Source organism: Echinops telfairi, unplaced genomic scaffold, assembly GCF_000313985.2.
Source record: "Echinops telfairi isolate 266 unplaced genomic scaffold, ASM31398v2 ScPeMD7_7475;HRSCAF=8513, whole genome shotgun sequence".
Lineage (NCBI taxonomy): Eukaryota > Metazoa > Chordata > Mammalia > Afrosoricida > Tenrecidae > Echinops > Echinops telfairi.
The window spans coordinates 16,535,358-16,541,196 of NW_022111379.1; the positions used below are offsets into that span (position 1 = coordinate 16,535,358).

At 43.8% G+C, this 5,839-nt stretch overlaps 1 protein-coding gene across 2 annotated transcripts in view; it reads right to left on the bottom strand.

The window, feature by feature from the left end:
- Positions 1 to 5,839, bottom strand: part of SRBD1 (S1 RNA binding domain 1) — a 251,041-nt gene that overhangs the window by 10,920 nt on the left and 234,282 nt on the right. The gene's annotated exons all lie outside the window — the stretch shown is intronic.

The window sequence follows — 5,839 nt, forward strand, 5'->3', positions numbered from 1 at the left end:
CCACCTTCATCATTCCCTGGGGACCTTGCCGCTCCATTCCCTTGCTGTTCCGCTGCACTCCCCCAGTGCTTTGCCTTGCTGTGGCGGGATCAGATCAGGCACAATTCCCACACTGTGTCTCAAGTGCTGTCCCCCGCAGGGCCATGGGTCAGTGGGGCGTCATGTCTCATAGTGGGGCTGGCCATGTGGTCCTCTCTGTGGACTGGCTGCTCTAATCGGGAACATCATCCTCAAGGCCTGGTGGGCCAGAATGTGCTCCACTCTCTCCTCCTCCCCCTTCATCTGTTCCCGTGTGCTCCTCCAATCAGATAGGTCCCTCTCCCGGAGCTACAGATTCAATGCCGTCCTTCGAAATAAATTCTTCTGGGGGTTTGATAAATTCTTCTGGGGGAAAGGGCAGGCATCCACTTAGTATTTGGTACTGGGGCTAGGCCACCAGACCTCTCCACTGGTTCTGTACTCCACATCGGAATGTTGCATTCACTCCTTGGGACACATCTCCACAGAGAAAGAGGGACCAGAAATCAACTAAATTATATCAAGTATGTTAAGCACTCCATCAACTCAAAATATGGAAGTGTGTATAAAAAAGAAGTAACTTATTTTCAATACTGTTGCAAATCAGAAACAATGGAAGCAAAGAAGGCATCCATTATACAATAATAGGATGATTATTATCTTTATAAATGCTTTACATATTATTCAGTTGCAATATTTGTAAAACAAAAAGGTCCATCTTCCTCAACTTCCCTCTCCCAGGTTTACCACTTCCCTTGGTTGCACGGCTAGTGCTCCAGTACTTAGCATTAAAAGGTGACTAAGAAAAACAAAAAACAAAAAACAAAGGTTTAAGATGCATTTCACTTCAAATTCACGTGCATATTGGGTCGTGCCTTATTTCCTGACATTTGTTGGCTGGGAATTTTGCTCCATCAAGTTCCATTTTCTATGATTAAAGGCACTTAAAACTGCCAACCCCATAATCAGACAGAGAGTGACGCTAAAGCCTTCAAGCCTCTCTTCTAACGATGTCTCTGGAGTACAAGGAGGGAACAGAAAGCAGTGGGAGCCACAGTCAGAACAAGGATGTGCTCCATGTGGCATGTCGCTGCCTCCTCACAAAACGAGAACTTTCTCTCATCCCAAGCCTTTTCTGCACTGCGACATCCCAGCAGAAAGAGGCCCTCGGTGATCATTTGGTTTCTGGTGGGAAAGCCAATCTCCTCTCTCATTTAAGCAGAGAGGTGCTTTGGGTGCAAACGTGGGATACTTTTTACCTTTCTACAGCTATTATTGGCCTGATAAGACAAGAAGAAGAGGCTGAAAGGAGCTGATACTTGGTCTCTCTTCTTTGCAAATAAGCTCCATCCAAACTGTACGGAAGTGGCTCCCCAACCTGCTTGAGAGGCAGCGGGCTCTGCTCGAGGTGATGGGTGGACAGAAGCACACAGGGAGGGCCCTGCTGACAGGGAGCAGCTGCTGGTTCTCTGAGGGAGGAATTGGGTAGATGTCACAGGGCAGCTTCTGCCCACAGCCAACTTCCTTAAGCAAGTCTCCAAATACTACATGCCCAGCAGAGCAGATGACCCTGTATTCACCCCCTTGGCTTTATGGGACGGTAACAAGCAATTGAGCAGAACATCTTTCAAATACCCAAGATTCTGGCTCAAAACCATCTGTTAAAATGCCAAAAAAAAAAAAAAAAGTATTTATGAGCTGTAAATATATAATCTTGAAGAGCATTTTAAAATTAATAAAAGTAACTAAGTGGCAGAAGCTTCCCATAACACTGTATGAGTCTTGGCTTCAATAACAACACTGGCTTAGAGGGCTACTTGGAGTTTTAAGAAAGAGAGAGAGAGAGAATGTGTGTGTGTGAAGGAGGGAGCGGGGCACCATTGAGGTCATCTCTGTATGAAGAATTCTATCTACAGCGGTTGTAGACATAAACAAAAATTGTACTCTCTAACTTGGATGCATATTTCATGTAGTTTTAATTCTCTCACACATAAGCCTAAGGGTGCTGGTAACTGAAGGCCGGGAGGCTGGAGGGAGGCCCAATTGTGTTCCTTACTATTGCTTCATAATAATCAATCCTGTTTTTCAGTGATTACTGATCAGAGTCAAATGTTTTTCTATTTGAAAAAGTTCCTTACAGGTGCAACCAAGGTGTAGAAAAAGGAAAACAGCAAGCATACAGGAAGAACTAGAAAATGAACTGATAACACATCAGATTCATTTCTCCCTTGCTGGATTTCCAACGTATTCCGCTATATGTAATTAAAAGACTCCAAGGCTTTATTCTTAGTAGTCACTCAATAAACACCTTCCACAAATAGCCTAAGGAACACTGGGTCTCCATAGTCTGCATTTCCACTTTAGAATTGAGTGTGATGAGCAACAGTCAATATAAAGTTTCAATCCTGATTACATGTTCCAGCTCAGAAGCACTAAATTAAAACACACTGCACTTTATGAATCTTGGCGCGCTGGATGTAAGTAATTGTGCCCTAGTATGTATGTGCAAAGAGAGGTTCTCATTTAATCCTGACAGCCCTAAAAAGCAGGGATCGTATCACACAGATGAGAAAAACTGAGGTTCAGGGAATTTAAATAACTTGTCCAAGACCACCCAGCTACTGTCACTAGCTAGAGTCGCATGCCAAAGTCCATGTTCTTTCCACTACAACATTCTACATGTCTAGGTGGGACAAATTCCCAGATACTGACTATAAAAACCCACTGACACACATGCACACATGTGTTCATGTGTATATAAGTACAGTTGTGTCAAAATTAAAGCGTTTTATATGGTTAAGATAGAACACACACAATACTTTCAATAGCATTTCAGCAACACAATTTAATGCCAGCTTACTTTTAAGCATTGGACAGTTAGCACGAAGTAAATCCCACAATGCAATTATTATACACTTGCTTTAAATAGCTAATTCTCTCAAAAGTCAATGCATTATTAAAGGCAGGGTCTCATTTTCCCCAGTCTCTGGAAGGCTTTTTCAGTTTGTTACGGACTGGTGTTTGAGCTGCTGTTTTTATTTAATATGTAATTTCACCCATCTTACTCAAAGTAAGAAAGAGCGTAAATACAACAAATAAGCACATCATGTTCTTTCAGCACACATCTGCAGCAAGTTAAAAGACAGACATTGCAGCAGAGATAGTGCATGTTTTTCAAACTATACGAGCGGGCTTCAAAACTTCGTGGAAAAATTCCATGATCTCCCCTTCCATTTCTCCACGAACTTTTCATAGTCGCCTTGCATGGTCACAAACCACAGAGCTTTGCAACAGAAGCTTGTTAGGAATGCAGCCACGCTCTCATCGCCCCCACCAAATGATAAGAAAAAGTCTTTGGGAGATGTTTCTTCCCAAAGAAGAAAAAATTCTCAAGATTCATAAAACTTCAGACATAGCCTTTCAGCTGTATGTAATCGTTTCCAGCACGGAGATTTAGGGGCCAAGGACCCGGTTCATTACCTTAGAGCAACGTGATACCCCACGGAGCACAGACGGACCACGAGGATGCAACACAAGCACTTTAAAAACAACTGCATGTTAGCATGTGCTTTGTGGGCAAAACACTTAAAATTTATAACTGCACACAGGACTCGGTGGGCAGGGAAACGTACTTTGAGCCGTCTATCTGCTCCCAACACACTTTTAGGAGACTTTCATAGTTGATGACTTCTAGCCATTAGTTTTATTTGGTTTTAAGGCAATTACATCAATAAACAAAAAACGAAGTGCAAGAGCAGAGTCATTTCAGAAAAGAGGAGGCACAGACACAATGGGTCCTAACTTGTAATTCCAATAGGCGTTCGAAGGACTCACAAAGAGCTTAGCCTCTCAGCGTCAAGCTGGCCATGGAAAACAAGGTCGTCGAGAGCAGCAGTGGGATAAAATGAAAGTTCAACAATCATTTGCTACTTTAAAACACATATACAACACATATGTATACATCCACACATACGTGTCTTGCCTTTTAATTTCCTCTTTTGGAGATACTGTGTGTTTTTTAATCTGCTACTAATATTAAAGATGGAACAAATGTTGCAACAACAGAACTGGCCCTTTGGCCTTTTTGTCTGTTTTCTGAAAATTGCCCGTGGGATTTGCTAACAAGCAAGGGGTCTTTGCTTTATACACCAGCCAAGTAACAATGGTTGGTAAGTGCCTTTGAGTCTATTCTGGTGTAGACTGATGCCACGTGACAGACCGAGGGGCCCCAGAGCATTTCTAGGCTGTAAGCTTTATGTGGACAGAGCAACCCTGCAGTCTGCAGCCACATGTCACCACCAGGACTCCTTCGGGCAACACTGAACCCTCTGCCTCCAGGTCCACCAGACTCAGAGGGACCTCTAGCGGGAACACTTAACATGTGCACACGGGTTGGGTCAGCACAGATTCCACCCAGTCGCAAACCTCATGAAGGGAGGGGGCCCAACGACAAGGACCCTGGACCTTGGGCTTCCTGGACAGGTAAGAACATCCGTACAGGGGAGAAGGTGCTGTGTACATCCTGGGGAAACTAGTGCTCCCTGGACTTATTCTAGACCTTGCCTGAAACGGCTTCACTACTACTCTTTTTGGTGAAAGGGTACCCAGTGTGGGTAATATGCTCCCCAAACTCTGCGAGTCACTCTTGTTACATCACTAAACCTATGGGGGAGGACACAGTGACAGCAGAGGCCATTTTGGCTGGGACAGATAGACAGAGACCTAATTTGTGTTGACCCAACTCTAGGTGGGTAGGGTCAGAGAGGAAGGGCCACATGGGTGACTGGTGTCAGGATGACCAAGTGGGAAAACGGGAATATGAGTTATCTTTGCATACTGGAAATTAGCCATATGTCACCTATTAATAACGCATAGTCCTCTCGAGCTATCTGCAGAGGAATTACAGGTGAGAAGTTAGCAGCATACAACTCGTTTAGCTTACGGAAAGGCAGAGTGCTGGCTTTACCACTTCTATTGTTTTGGCAATCAAATTGAAGGGGTAGTACTGTGAATTGCCCTTTAATCATTATCAAAAGTCTAACTTTTATGGCATTAATAAGACATTGAGCTAGGGCACAATCCTTAAAAAAAAATTGCTGTGAATTCCACACGTCATGGCAAATTCCAATAGAAAGCATCATGGAGGGGTCTCCAGAAGGAGCCCCTGTACTAGACACTAGTCATATATACCCAGGGGAAGAATGCTTACATGGCTCTTCTCAGCACCTAAGTACAGAAAGTTAGAGCAAATAATCTTCCTCTCGATACTTGGCCAGTTGACCACCCTACAGACTCCACCTGAATTTGTCCAGGGTGCAAGTATCTCTTACTGGTTCCATGAAAGACAGACATTTCTTTCTTGGCTTTTTGAATGTTGTTGGGGGTCTTTTCCTTCTTGCACCTAATTTGAATTTTTGTCTGTATCCTATTATGGTAACCTTACCACCTTAGCACGATTTTGTATTTTATTGTTTTCTATTAGCACAGGAAGAGTAGATGCATGATAATAACAGATATAAGGGGATATAGGGAATTTAGGGATGGAGGGGTGGGTGTTGATAGGGGAGGAAAGGGGATTTCAGGAGTAAATAATGAAGATGGGAGGGAGCTTGGGGGGGGGAATCATATCATCGTCAATGAGGGTGGCGTGTGATGGGGATCCAATGGCCATCTGTAAACAAATGGACATACCTTGCAGAGGGGTAGTGGGGAGGAGATGAGTCACTTAGGGTTCAGAATAGCAATAATGAAACCCACAACCTTCTTCTAGTTCTTAAACGCTTCCTCCCCCCAACTACCATGACCCCAATTCTGCCTTGCA